The 15005-nt window shown below is 39.4% G+C and overlaps 1 long non-coding RNA gene across 1 annotated transcript; it reads left to right on the top strand.

Annotated features, from left to right (window-relative positions):
- The first annotated feature begins 13 nt into the window (after positions 1-13).
- LOC123640241 lies at positions 14-1083 on the top strand. The gene is made up of 3 exons (XR_006735935.1): positions 14-109; positions 528-711; positions 985-1083. It is a non-coding gene; the product is annotated as an uncharacterized LOC123640241 (long non-coding RNA).
- The last annotated feature ends 13922 nt before the right edge of the window (positions 1084-15005 follow it).

Below are 15005 nucleotides of genomic sequence, written 5' to 3'. Positions count from 1 at the left end.
AAGGCGGGTGTGAAGGAGCAGGAAGAAGCTGGGAGGAGAGGGCTACGCCAAAAGAAGGGGAAAAGAAAAGCAGGCGACTGGGATAAAAATGAGATGACTTGTAGGAAAGGTAGACTTAGTGGGGTTCCACCCCACGCCTACCACTGAGAGATTCAGAAATTCAGTCTTGATCTTCTATGATCGCCGAAAAAAGAAAAAAAAAACAGTCTGATATGCCGCAGTTGGGGAGGAGGAGGGGAGAGTCTCCTCAGGTGTATCCAATGAGCTGGTAGATTTAGGAGCTACTGGCCACTCTGTTTTTCACCCTGCCTCAAGTATGGGGATGGACAGGACTTGACAGAATTTGAGTCATTGGCTTTTATGTGACTAAACCCATTAAAAATCTAAATCGACTAAGGAAAGTATTAAATGCCTCTGGGACAAAAATTTCACAACACAAAATGCTTCTGAAGTAAAATATTAATAAGTTTAAGAGAAAGGGAATACTCCTGGGTCCCAGCGTTAATGGCCTAATGTCTGCATTTCAGGTAGTCTGGAGTAGGTACAAGACTCCAGACAGGGAATGATTCTGCGACATGGGGAAGCCATTGAAAGCCTCAGAAAGATTCTCAAGCTCCAGTGTGGCTCTGTAAAAGCAAAATGATGGAGACATCTCCAAAGAAGACACAGATACTAGGAAGAGGACCTCAAAATCTGAAGGAGGAATGAGCGGTGGGTGCCTACATCTTCTCCAAAACTTAGGTACTGTGAAGGCTCCCCTAGAATTTAACTACAGCCCAGGATCAAGGGGAGAGGGCCATGAATGTAACTGGGATTTTTCCACCTTATAGATGGGAAATTGAAAATTTTTAAATCTCAGTGGAATAAAAGTATATTGCATATACATTTCAATTGGGGGATTTTATACCTGTATGGTATGTATAACATAAATGATCCAACAGAGGTATGTGCATGCACAGAGTTTTGAAAGACATAATTTTCCAGGAGGAAGATTTTCAGGAGGACCTGGTTGGGGGCCTCGTGGGGAGGACTTTCCAAAAAGGGCAAACATCACATCCAATAAATAGAAGTGTGAAACATCAAGCCTTTTGTTCTTTTTTGCTGGTTTTTTTGTTGTTGTTGTTGTTGTTTCCTTGTGTTTTTATTAAGAGAGGAGTTTAGGAAGAATAGTGACAGAACACGGACTGTAGATAACATGGTATGCTTGGTAAACCAGACCTGGGACCTCGACTTTTATCTTGTAGTGATGGGAGAAGTGTGATCGAACTTCCCTTTTAGAAAGATGATTTGAACAGTATGAGTTGGAGGTGTTTATAAGACTCAAAGCAGGGAGTCCATTTAGGAGATTGTTGCAAACTAAATGATGTCCACACTAATACAAAGGCAGTGATAGCTGAAGGGAAAGAAAAAATTAAAGATATTTAGGTGATAGAATCAAAAGGGAATTAGTGATTAATACATGGGTCTGGTGAGGGAGAGAGAGGAATTAAAAATGATTCCTAATATACCGATTTATAAGACTAAGTGCCATTTATCAGATTAGGGATTACAAGTAACAAGGGAGTAGATGAAAATAGAGGTAATGATTTATTTTTAATATGACCATGTTGTTCGTGAAGTGTCAACAGGACATCCTGTGGACCAGGATTTCTTAGGCTTTGCATTATTGACATTTGGGTCCAGGTCATTCTTTGCTGAAGGTGTGGGGGAGCTGTTCTGTGCATTGCAATGTTTAGCAGCATCCCTGGCTTGTACCCACTAGATGCCAGTAGCACTCCTCTCAACTAACTGCCCTTAGTTGAGAACAACTGCTATATACTGGTATCTATAGGAGTATGAAGTCAAAACAGGAGAGTTTCAGGAAGAGAGGAGTACTCAACAGTGTCAAGCAGAAAAGTGAGGTAAAGTAAGGGCTAAAAAGCAGGCATTGGATTTGGTAAATAGGATGCACCTAACAAGAATAATTTCTGTGCGATGGTAGAGAGGAGCAGAAGCCAGACAAAGATATGTTCAGGAGGGAAGGGAGGTGGCATTGGGTGCAGACTGTGGCTGAGAGGGAAAGCTAGAGCTAGAACACTACCTAGAATGGGATATGGAAATAATAATAGGGACATATGAATATGTTGATAGGTAAGGTTAAAGACCCAGTAGAGAAGATCTCCAATTTATCTTCAATTCATTCATCCATTCACCAGTCAGTCATCAAGTATTTAACACTTACTATATGCTTTGCCCAGCTCTCATTACAGAGAACAAAGCAGTAACAGACAAAGTCCCTGGCCCCAAGGAGCCAAGAGGTGTGATGGAAAAGAAAGACAATGAACAAGTAAACAAATAAAGAAGAGCATTACAGATTGTGATATCAAAAATAAGAGGAGATGAGATAGGGAGGATGCCACTTTTGATTGGATGGTCAGGACAGGCCTCTCTGAGGAAGTGATATCTGAGGTGAGACCTGGAGGATGAGAATGGCTCCCCCATGTGAAGAGCTGGGGCGCAAGCATTGCAGAGCAGGGAACAATGGGCCCTGCAGAGGGAAATGGCTTGGTCTGAGAACCACAGAAAGGCCAGTTATTAATATAAGCTGGATGGTGAGAGTGAAGGAGCAATGGTAGGGAAAGAGACAGGGAACGAATGAAGGGGCCAGATGATAAAGGGCCTTGTAAATAATTTATTTTTTATTCAAAGAAAATAGGAAGCCATTCAAAGATTTTTAAGGAGGAGAATGCCGTGAGGACATTAGTTCTGACTGGAAATTTGTTTATGGATGTCAAAAGTACTTGCTATGTCTATTGAGCTCCTTATTCAGGAACTATTACTCCTCCCCCCCTTTTTTAAATGAGGAGGCTGAATGAAGCAGATGAGCTAGCTGCTCATCAAACTTATTATGTGCTTGGGTACACAGCTAAACTACATTTTCCACCCCACTTGAGTCTAGATGGAGCTACAGAGCCAGTTCTATTCAGTGGAATGTGAACGGCAGTGACAGTGTCACCTCCAGGCCAAGGTGGTTAAAAGCATTGATGCCTTCTCCACTTTCTCTCTCTGTGTCTACCAGCTACATGCCAGAAAGACCTAAAGCCGAGATTGACAATAGGTGGGGGCAGGGTCTCTGGATAACTGACCACAGGTGCTGAGCCACCTTGCTGACCTACGTTGGACCAAAAGCAAGAAATAAGGTTTTATTGTGTTAAACAACACACACACGTACATGCACACACAAAATCTACTATATACTGTCACTTCTATAAAATCAGTAATGCTGGTGTAATATATTTTCTCGTGTAATTTGCACCTGCCTCCCCTACATATAGTGACCTTTTGAGGCTTTGAAATTTGGGGACTTATATCATTTAATGTGTAAATGTGAGAGTTCAAGTGAAAGAGAAAAATATACTCTTCAATAAGGAGGTAGGAATGATTTCTGATCAATTAAAGATTAAATGATTCTCATGGATAATTGGTAATGTGTGGTAATCATCTTTTTTCATAAGATCATCATCTAGATAAAGTTTTTCTTCACACAATCTCCTTTTAAATACTTGACACCATGATCTTCATCACTATGTTTTGCTTTCTCTAACGTTCTCTCCAATATTCTAAATTTATACATATCATGTCATCCCACTCTGTAACTATAGAAATATTAATATATGCCCTTTCTTATAGGAATACCTCTATAATTTCAAGTCTTGCATTCTGACTCTTTTCTGAAAAAGAAATTCTCCAGACTGTAAACTCCATGAGGACATGGTTGTATCTGTGTTTGCTGGTGTTATTTACCTAGTCTCTGGCAGAATGTCTTTGATATAGTATAAACGAATGGACAATATGGTGATCCTCAGATCAATAATAAACTTCTGAAATCCAGTAATAAATGAAATAAGATATTGTTAAATGGATATGGATTTATGTGAAGTTATAAGAAAACTCCTAAAATCTCTCCTGTTGTTAGAACAACACAGAACACACAACCACAACTTCATTATGCTAACTTTCTTAATAAAAAGAAAACCATAGTTATTTTTTGTGTGGTATCCTACCAGGAAAGTATTCTAGCAAATATTAAATCTGTGTGGGATGTTTTTCCTATTTATTTAGTGAGGAAAAGTCCAGCTACTTCATAATACAGAGCAGGACAGAAAATTGCCTTAGAATTACTGAGGAAGCATCTCTGAAAAAACATTCTGGAAACTCTTAGAGTAGCCCTGGTGGTCCAGGAAGAGATACGGTACCAAGTTTTTTTGTGTGTTTTAAGGGTTACAGGAAAAGCTACACCACCCTTGCAAGGCAAATGCCAAAACCTGACCTGAGGCAGTGCTTTGGAAAGCTGCTGTTCACCGTAGGAAGTGGCTATAATCATAAACAAAAAAAATTTGATCACTGGAAGCTTTAGCCCTAGAATCCCAAACATAAGAGCACAGGTAAGCTTAGCCCTGAAGAAACAGAATCATCTTCCCTTAAAGAACCTCTGTGGGTTTTCTTCTCATGTCAGGACAGTTGTCAAGGGCCCATGAGATTGCACAGCACTAAACTTCAAGACTCCATGAGACATCAAAAAGCAACAGCAAAGTCAAGTTATTACTAAATGATCAGACTCCGGTATGGCATTAGAAGATATCTAACTACCTCACACTCTTGGGGGTGAATATATCCCTGAGATGCCTGGCTAATTCTGGAGTGGAGCGAAGGGAGTATCCCAAGGAAGATCTTGACTACCTACTCATACAGCAAGTAAGGGCTCAAAGTCAAACTGCTACATCTGCAGTGACAATCCCAGCAAGCCCTGAGAAGGGAGTGGCTATGGCAATATCTTGGAAATCTGCTGGTAGTTCTTGCTTTACTCTGAGGGACCTGTTGGTAGAAGGATTAAGTAGTTTCCTGAAGAAGAATGTAGGGAAGAAATTAGTGATTCCTAGACCTTATCAGTAACAGACTTGCTCACAGTATTCTCATATGGTCTTTTTAATCTGGGCTCTACCTGTACCTATGGCCCCATCTTTAGTTATATTATTTCTTTCTTCTCTCTTTTTTCGTGATAAATGTCACCAAAGTATTATCTAATTCGATTGTATTTTTTAAAGAATAGACTTTTATCTTGATGAAATCACCCTATTGTATTTTTTTTCTATTTCACTTATATTCTTCTCTTATTTTTCTTCTTTTCTTCTTTCTACTTCCTTTGCCTTCATTCTGTTGTCCTTTTTGTAATTTATTGAGATGAACATTAGTTCATTAATCTTCAGCCTCTATTCATTTCTTAAATAGCACTTAAGGCTATAAATTTTCCTTGAACAAACACTTTCATTGTATATGCTAAGTTTTAATATATAATGTTTTAATTATCCTTTAGTTCTAAGTTTTTTTAAGTTTTGATTCAATTTTTTTGACCTATGATTTACTTAAGTTTTTTCCAAACATAATTTCCAAATATATGAAATTTTTAAATTTGTCTTTTTGTTATTAACTTCTAACTTAATTGCATTGTTCTCAAAGAACATGTTCTATAAAATATGTGCTTAGATTTTCTTTCAGTCTTATATGAACATGTGATCAATCCTTAAGCATTTTCATCTTAAGTATGAGCACACATGCGCACACACAAACACATTTATCTAAAAAATTCTACTCGTGTGTAAAAAAACTTGAAAAAATAGGTGTATTACTCTGTAGATGCTGATAATTAGTGATTAATGTGATTTTAGTTAGAGGGAAATTAGTAGGTAGGGAGAAGGCAGAAAACAATAAATAATTTCTGTCAGTAAATAATTCACTTCTCTTCACTCTCTGTTGACTTGTTAGGAAATTTTATGAAGGCTCTACAAAATGATAACATGTTCAATTCTGCTTCTTCTCAAACACCTAACTGCTCAGGCAGTTGGATGATGGGATGACACTATATCCCAATCCACTTTCATGTTAATTTCTCCTGGGATTGATTTCCTGGTAACCTTAATCCCAGGTTTGTCTTCCTAGCAATTATACTCTTTGTATTTTCCATAATTATCTCCTGTTGAGTTTTCCTGCAGTTTACATTTTATTTATTTCTAAATCTATAATATGTGGACATGAAGAAATATTTTATTTTTAGAGCCAAATATAGAGTATATTTATATAAGAACATTTGCCAAATATTTATTGGTAGGAAGAGAATTTCTGGGTTATGTTCCATTTCTAATTCTTTACTTTCCTGTGGGTAAGATTCAACATCATTTCACAGCCCAGGATTAAAACAAGATAAAAAAAATTCAGTAGCAGCCAAATAAACCTTAATAACAGAAAAAAGGTTTGAGGATGATGGACTTCATAATACTTTATAATAAGTCTTTACTTATGTCACCTAAGTTATTCCCACATTATATGCAAATGAAGAGTATCCATGCATATAATTTTTGATATATAGTATACCAATGTAAAATGTAAAGTCATATTGTATATGTGCTAGCATTCAGGGCTTTTTTAAAAATATGCTCTTTACAAACCTGAGAATATCTGTCTGGTTCATGTACAAATCAGTCAAAGAAACAATTTGTCTTCTCAGTCTTCATTTATTTATTCAGTGAGCTGTCAGTGTGGGTGGGTACAGAATGGCCATGTAAACCAATATTGTAATACAAGTAAAAAATGCTGTAATAAATATTATATTAATAGGTTTACAGAAGATTACTCAACTGCAAAGCTCTTGTGGAGGTATGGAATAATGGAGAAAGGCTTCTATTCTTACCATTCTTAAACTTGTACTTTTAGATAAATAAGACATACTTGTACACATATATACAATCAAAGATGAAACAAGCAATTCATCATTTTTATTGCAAATCTATTACCCTTCTTACCAGAAAACTATGTTTACATGTAAGAATTTGTCAGACCTCAAAAGCAAAATTGGAAATTATAATGATATCTGTGTATTTTGGTATAGAATGGAAATAAATTTGAGTTTAATGTGTAGTTAAAATTGAAATATATCAAATTTTAAATTAGAATGAATAAATCCAAAGCGGTATCAAAAATCAGCCTTGTGTATATAAAGTCAATAAATTTATTTTTCTCCATACAGGCATACCAAACATAGGTAGATTTTACAAAGGTAGAGTCTTTAAATTATTTGGTGATGTTAATGTGGCTTATTATTAAAGTGAAGCACTAACAATACCTGACTGGACTCTAAGAATTCTGAAAATACAAAAGCTTGATCCTGGCTTAATAGTTCTTGATAGAATTACACTTATAAGTATCACTGCCACATGGCAGTTCAATATAACTTGTTCAACCACACTCTGTCAGATACAGCTGTGGCAAATATTAAAGACTGAAAGAACTAGAGTTGATAATGCCATTAACTCAGTCATTCAATTCACCCAAGCTAATTCTAGGCATGAAAGCCAGTTAAGCTAAAATATAACAAAGTTAAAATACAACTGGGTTGGAGAAAATGTCAGCAAAAATAGAATAATAGTTAATATTTACATATTAAGTACTTACAGTATACCAGGCTCAATCCTAAACACTTTAGCAAGATTGTCACATTTAAGCCTCACAACAACCTGATGCATTACAGTTAAGTCACTAATTTACACATGAGGAAAGAGAAGCTTAGGGAAGTTAAACAAGTCACTCAAGGTTACAAAGGTGGTCAGGCACAGTGGCTCATGCTGGTAATCCCAACACTTTGGCAGGCTGAGGCAGGAGGATTGTTTTCGAGGTTACAGTGAGCTATGATCACACTACTGTACTCTACCCTCGGTGACAGAGGGAGCCCTGTTTACAAACATGATTTACAGGGGAGTCCAAGTGTCCAGAACCCTTACTCTTTCTCACTTTGCTATTCTGCCTTTAGCGCATTAAAAAACAACTGAAACTTGAACTAGATATTGAAAGTTGTGTATAACTTTCCTGGTCAAGGAAAGGGAATGGGTGCTTTGCTCTTGCTGGGGGAAGGGGATATAGCTGGTACACAGTCACAGAAGTGGGAGGGATTTTGTTCAAAGAAAAGCAAGTATCTTGTGCCTGGAGCACACAATGTGACAGTGCTGGAAGAAGAGATTGGAAGAGACCCTTGGGCCCAGTTTGTTAGGATCTTATTTGCTGAGGAATTTTGACTTGATCCCAAAGGCATTGGCTGATCAATGGAGGGTTGCTTTGAAGAAGAACTCAGATGTCAGTGTAGAGGGAGAATTGAATGCATATCAAACAATAGTTCCTAATAATCCAGACAAGAGGTGATGGTAGACTAAACTAAGGCAGGGATTATCAAAGTAATGAAGATACAGACCTTGGAGGGGTAAAAGAAATTCCACCCCTCTGCCTCCCCCAGGCCCACAGGTGCAAGCACTTAAATCAGTCGGCTGCTGGGTATGTGCAAAAGAGATAAGTGCTGAGCAAAGGGAGGCTGTACTGAGTTTTTCACACATCAGTGTTTTCTGCTGGGAGTTCTTCTTTACCAATCCAGATGGAGAATTACACTTGTGACTTCAGAGGAAAGAGTAACTGTAAAAATTCATTAGGTTTCCTGAATGAAGAAATGTAATGTCTTCCAAGAAAATAATTAAACCACCATGGGGCAAAGAGCCTCATCTGTACAATTTAAAGCTATGAAGTGGGTCAGTGCTTAGTGTCTCAAATCTAGTCTACATGCAGCTAATTCGTAATCATACTCCATCTGGCCAAAGTTAGTCACATTATTCTGTATGCCAAACAAAAATATTTGTTTTGTTTTAGAGGTTTCAATATGCTATTGAATGTAGTCTAATACACATCAGGGTTAGCCATTCTCCTTTTCTTGAAATATTTAAATCTTACTAGAATTGAAAGAAGAAGTAGAATATATGACATGTATAATAATAAAAGCTCTTATTTCAAGAGCCCAGAGTCCCTAAGATAAGGGAATTGGAATGGAATATTCTTAGTCCTACTTAAAAGATAGCGAAACCAAACCTGTGTGCCAAGCTGCCAGGTGTTGAAGGGATCAATTAGGACAACAAGGGACACTCGAACTACCTTATTCATTTGCTCTGACAGTGCAGGCAAGAGGCCAGAAGGAAAGGCACTGGCTCCCTACTGTTCCGTTTTTCCCATGAAACAGCACCAGGCAAGGATTTGATGGAAGCATAGATGGATGAAATCATCTCACTCCCAAGGATCCCTGAACAAAAGATTCTTGCTTTTTTATGGACTGGTGGGGCCATGGGAGAAAGAGAGGGAAGGAAGGGCTGGAGTGAAAAGGTACTGAATCAAGGTGGAGAAAAGTGCCTCAGCGAAGGCTACCAACATCAAGGTCTCGGTGGAGGTGCCTGAGACGTGTCTCGGGAGATACCTCTGTAAAGAGGCCTCTGAATGGAGACACCTGGGCTGGGAATGCAGCCATGCATACTATCCGTTGCCGGCCTAATGGGGCCCCAGTCCTTGACTACAACTGCCTTCAGAAAACTACAGCACATTGGTGGCACAACAAGTCTGATGTGGGGAGAGCAGCAAAGCCCTGTAATTCCTGTGGTAGGGCCTGAAAGATCACACATAGGATTTTATCCTCGAGCCACACTCCAAGAGAATCCATATCTGGTAATAAATTGAGATGGACTCAAGTGTCCAGTGTGCCAATCTACCAAAAGCTACAAATTGGCAACGAAAAGCGTAAGAGAAATGTTTTATTTAACATCATGCAATTGCTAGGGGCCATGGGCAGTCTTAATTTTATATATCTGGGAAGCCAACACCACAGATTAGGCCCAAGGCTTGGCCACAGGTAGGAGAAACTGACATTTTCCTTCTCATTTCCCAACTCTGCTGATTTTGCACCCATCTGTACAGCAGACTTTGAGAAGGAAGAGAAAAAAGAAAGAGGCTCTGAAAATATTTGACATTCCTCAGTCCTGGGAGCAATCACTGTGTCAATCTTCACCACAGAAGTGGGCATCAGCACATACCATGTAATTTTAGAGCACTGAGAAGAGTCTCCCTCCACCTGGCTTAAATGCAACTCACATCTCAAAAATCCCTTAAATTTGTCCCCTAATCTCCATTCTCACAACCTCTCACTTAGATTACTATAATAGACTCCTGATTACTGTCCCTGCCTTTGGTTTATTTTTCTCTCCAGAATATCTGGTAAGAAATAAAACACACAGAACTGGAAGTTTTTTGGAAGTTAGCCATGTAGAGTTGGTAACTGAAACCCATTAGGAAGGAGCAAGCTCTCCTAGACAGTAATGCAGCCTTTAAAAAAAAAAAAGACTTTTCTACTAATGAACTATGGACACACCCATTTGTTCATTTGTTCAATGAATATATAAACATTATGAATATTTATTATTATACAGTTACTACACTCTAGGCATTAAAATATTCTACCTAGGAAATAATGGAGGCAACAAGATGGAGTTTTCCACAAAGGTTTCATATAGGAGATGGGAGGGGACTTTAAGATGACCAACTAGATGCATCTGGTACTTGCCACTTCCATGGAAAGGAACCAAAATAGCAAGTAGATAAGCACAGTTTGAATAGATCATCTGAGAGAGAACAATAGAATTCAACAGGGAAGTGACAAGAAGCATCAAAAGCTAGGAAGGAGAAGGAAATGAGGCAATCTGTTTGGCTGGGATTGGCTGGGAGTCTCGAAGAGCTCTCCAATGCGGGGAAAGGGTAAGTGAGAGACCTCCAGTGGTCCACAGCCCCACCCCAAACTCTATAATCCTACCCATCAAAGAGCCCTTCAACTTTCGTGGGCCTTGAGACTAACATAGGGAGCTACCTGGAGACCTTGCAAAGGCATTGCTCCAGGGACAGAGCTCACACTGAGTCTCCCAAGTCCTAAGCAGCTGCAGCACTGTGCCATTTTGAGAGCAGAGACTCCACCAGACTGCATCCTGGCCTGCGTGGATTGAGGCAGACACCTGGGCAGTAATTCCACCTCCCAGCAGAGGGGCTGCCTTGCATTTTCACATGCCCTGAAGACAAATTCCACTGCCTGCAACCACCATGGTCTGACTAAGGCTGTTCCAAGGGAAAGCAACCCTTTCCTCCCCAGTAGAAGGGTCACAGCTGCCATCCTCATCTGAGCATTCCTTTTGTGGCCAGGGATCACCCTACCCTGCCTACAATAGCCAGTGTTTGCACACATCACCACGGTGGTGAAGGGCAGGTCTGTACAGCCTGGCTCCACCCACCCCTAGTACTTGAGCACACTGTCCATCTACTGAGATAGCGAATGAAGAAGAGTGAGAGTTTTGGAGATATTAAGTTTGAAATGATTATTTAACATATAAATAGTGAGAGCCAGAAGGCATTTGGAATAAGAGCTGGAGTCAGGGGGAAAGCTGTGGACTAGAGTCAAATGCACATGGGCAATGTTTGAAACAAAGAGAAATCATCTCTCCTCTCTTTAGCTCTGCCAATGACCTTGCTCTTATGATCTCATCATCTCTCCTTTGGACATTTAAAATATCCTCCTTATTTATCTTCAGGCTCTACCCGTTCCGGTTCATTCTTCATATCCACATCAGAGTGATATTTCTAAAATACAATACATATCCTCTCACTTAAACTTCTAGTGGCTATCTACAAGCCTTCAGAACTAAAGTCTATACTTCTTGCTTTGGATCTCTTCGCAGTTAGAGAATAGAGTAGCCTCACTAAACATACCTATTTTCATATCACATTTTACAAAGATACCATACTTTACAATGATGCCAAGAAAAATCTTGCATAAGTGATTCCCACCCCATATATCTCCTGTTCATTCTCTGGAAACAGATAGACAGATGGCCAAAGACTCTGAGCTCTCAAATTCTTGACAATTTTTCTTCTACTGCCACAATGAAGCCCCAGACATACCAGCCATGGCTTTGGCTTTAAACCCCAATGTATTTACTTGGAAAATTTGAATGGACCACACGTAGGCCACCTAGAATAGGCAATTTTTAAAACTTTAGGTGAAAGGCAGGTAGAGGCACTGTTGGCCTCTCACTCCTAGACATATTTTCTAAGCATCACCCTCGAATATTTATCACCCTTGTGACTATTAAAAAGCAGCTTAAAGTGACCCAAGGGAACAGAAGCTTTTTCCTTCTTCCCAGATCACTATCTAAGATGTGTGCCAGAGATTTGAAACCAGTAGCTTCTAGGACAAATTCTACTTTCAAATTTTTGTTAGCCAACACAGCGATGCACTGAACAATGTGCTTTTTTTAAAAAAAAAAAAATTGTATTCCTCCCTTATTATCAAAACATAAAAAATGAGCCTGCAGTGGTGGGGGGGCAGTGCTCTTTACATCTGAGTTGTCACTGATCAACTGGGTCTATGGCAGTATTCCTCTTTAGATGGGGTATTTGGTTTCCAGTTCATCACTCTGGCCCATTTCACTCATGTGGGTTAAGCCAGTGCTTCTCAATCATTACTGTGCTTGCAAATCACCTGGGGAATCTTGTTAAAATTCAAATTCTGATTCAGTAGCTCTAGGGTGAGGTTTTACGGAGCTCCCAAATAATGCTGATGCTGCTGGTCCAAGGAACCACACTTCAGTGTTGCCACTGGAATTAGGTATATCTTAGTAGTTAAGTGATTTCTTATGACACCAACAGTCTGGTTTTGGCCACTTACTAGTTATAAGTGGGAAAGTTCCCTGGGGAAAGTTCCTACAGTAACTGTGCCTCTGCTCCTCATTTACAAAATGGTACCAAGAATATTTCTTAACTCAAAAGATTCTAGAAATGATTAAGTGAGTTATTATAGGTGCCAGTCCTCCAAAGAGTGCCTGACAGTTTTTTTAAAAAGTCAATAAATGTTAACTATTACTCACTACTGAAGTTATAGTGTGTCATCCCCTTGCTTAAAATTGTGGAATAGTTTTCCTCTGTCCTCAGGGTGAAGTCCAAACTGCTTGGCACAGCTTACAATGCCCTTCATGATCTGGCCTCTATTTTCCTCTCCAAACTCACCTCTAGGCACTCTTTACCTTTTGTCCCTATCAATACATTTTAATCTCTGTCATCTTGATCCCTCCACCCACGAAAAGAGAATATCCTTCCCTTTCTTAATCAGCGAACTCCTCGAAGTCCTTCAAAACTTACTTGAGACAACTCAAATTAGTTGAGTTGGAATTCTTCCCACACCTTCCCCATCACCACTGTGAGTTAGGTAGCTCTTTATATGCTCCCATAGCATCCTGGAGCACAGCTCTGTTGTAACACTTATCACATTACATTGTAATAGTCAAATTATCTCTCTTCTTTGGGGAAATTCCTGTGGCTGTAAGCTTTCAATAAATACCCGTTGTGGAATAAATGAATACATGACCAAATATGGTTATTGCTGCTACTTTAGACCACTATTGGTCTAAATCCTTTGATGGATCTCTTCTTTTATGGGTCCTGGATTTTTTTACCTTTATGGATCCAGACAGGTTATAGCCCCATCCCCTCTCCCAAGGATGCACACATATCCACCACTATCATGGCCCCGCCAAGTAACTGCTATCACAGTAGCCCTGTGGGTTAACAATACAGCAGACATTGCAGAAGTTCTTCTGTTTTTCAGATTCAAGAATACAGCTAATTGAGGTACAAATGTGGGGCTCAATCATCAGCTAAGCTGCTAGTCTAGCACAGCAGTTTTAAACCTAGAGTGAGTAGACTCAATTCAAATTCATGCTAGGTGTTTTCCGTAGACCATGATCCATTTAACTGTTCATAACTCGTTTTCATGGTCTGTGAGACCTCTTATGATCTCACATTGTCCATCTCTCTAGCTAAATCTCACTGCCCTCACTATGTTCCAGCTACATGGACCTGCTTTCAGTTACTGAAAGACATGCCTACCCTCTGCAGGCCCTTCCCACCAGCTGGTTCCTGGGCCTGAGAAGCACCTTCATCCCACCCACCACTCCCATACACACACACACATACACATAGGCTTTCTCTGCCTCCTTTTCACTTCCTGAAAGTAAGCCCCTTGAGACCAATGCTTTCTTTTCTTTACTGACCAATTTCTAACACCAAGAACAGTGCCTGGAACATAGGAAGAGCTCAATGGATATTTGTCAAATGTTGATGAATTAACTCCTCCTATGAGGTCTTTGCTCAACTGTGAGCTCCACAGAGAGGTCTTTGATGCCACCCTAAGGGCCACTTCCCTTCCCCTTCAACTCTCTATGAGCTCTCTGCTGCATTTGTTTGTTTTACAGCACCTGTCACTGATTGTAAATAGTTTCCTTTGTTTGTTTACTTTTTTCTCCTTATGTTCTCACCAAGAGACTCTAAGTTCCATAAGGAAGAAATGACACTCGTTTTGTTCAATGTCTAATACCTAGGAATTGGTTGATAAATATTTGTTCTTTAGAGTTGTTCAGTGAAAATTAACCAGCCAAGGAAGAATGGTAGCACTATTATTCCATTTTATTTGATCTGATATACAAAATCCTACAAAGATTTCAAGGGACCTTTGTAGCTTTAAGATAGAAAGAAACAATTAGCATTTACCATAGCAAGTTGACACAGGAAAAAGCCTTAGATGTCACCAGGCTCATTTTCCTCATTTTACAGAAAAGAAAATTAGAGCCCCAGGAAGGGGAAGTCAGTAGCAGGACTGGAAGTAAAACCCAGGCTTTCTAACTTTCAATCCAGTGTTTTTTACTGCACAATTTATCCACCCATGAGTAAACATTTATTAAGGACCTGCCCTATTGAGTGGACTTTGACTTATGTGCTCAATGACAAACTAGGTTTTAGGCAGTGGTTCTCAGCTTTGTTTGCACACTGGAATACCTAGAGCCGTAAAAAGTATTAATGCCTGGGACCCAACCCCAGAGATTTTCACATACTTAGGTTAAAAATGCTAATGTCTAGGGTACAACTTTGACCAATTAAATAAGAATCTCTGGGAATGGGCCCCTAGGCATCATTGTTTTCAAAGCTACCTAAGTGATTGCAATGTATAGTCAGGGTTGAGAACCATAGCTTACCAGGAAGAAAGGAACGTACCTATGTTGACTTACTTGGAAATGGAA

Source organism: Lemur catta, chromosome 1 (assembly GCF_020740605.2).
Source record: "Lemur catta isolate mLemCat1 chromosome 1, mLemCat1.pri, whole genome shotgun sequence".
In the NCBI taxonomy this organism is placed as follows: domain Eukaryota; kingdom Metazoa; phylum Chordata; class Mammalia; order Primates; family Lemuridae; genus Lemur; species Lemur catta.
Note: the sequence above shows the minus strand (reverse complement) of the source record. Positions and strands in the feature narration are given on the sequence as shown.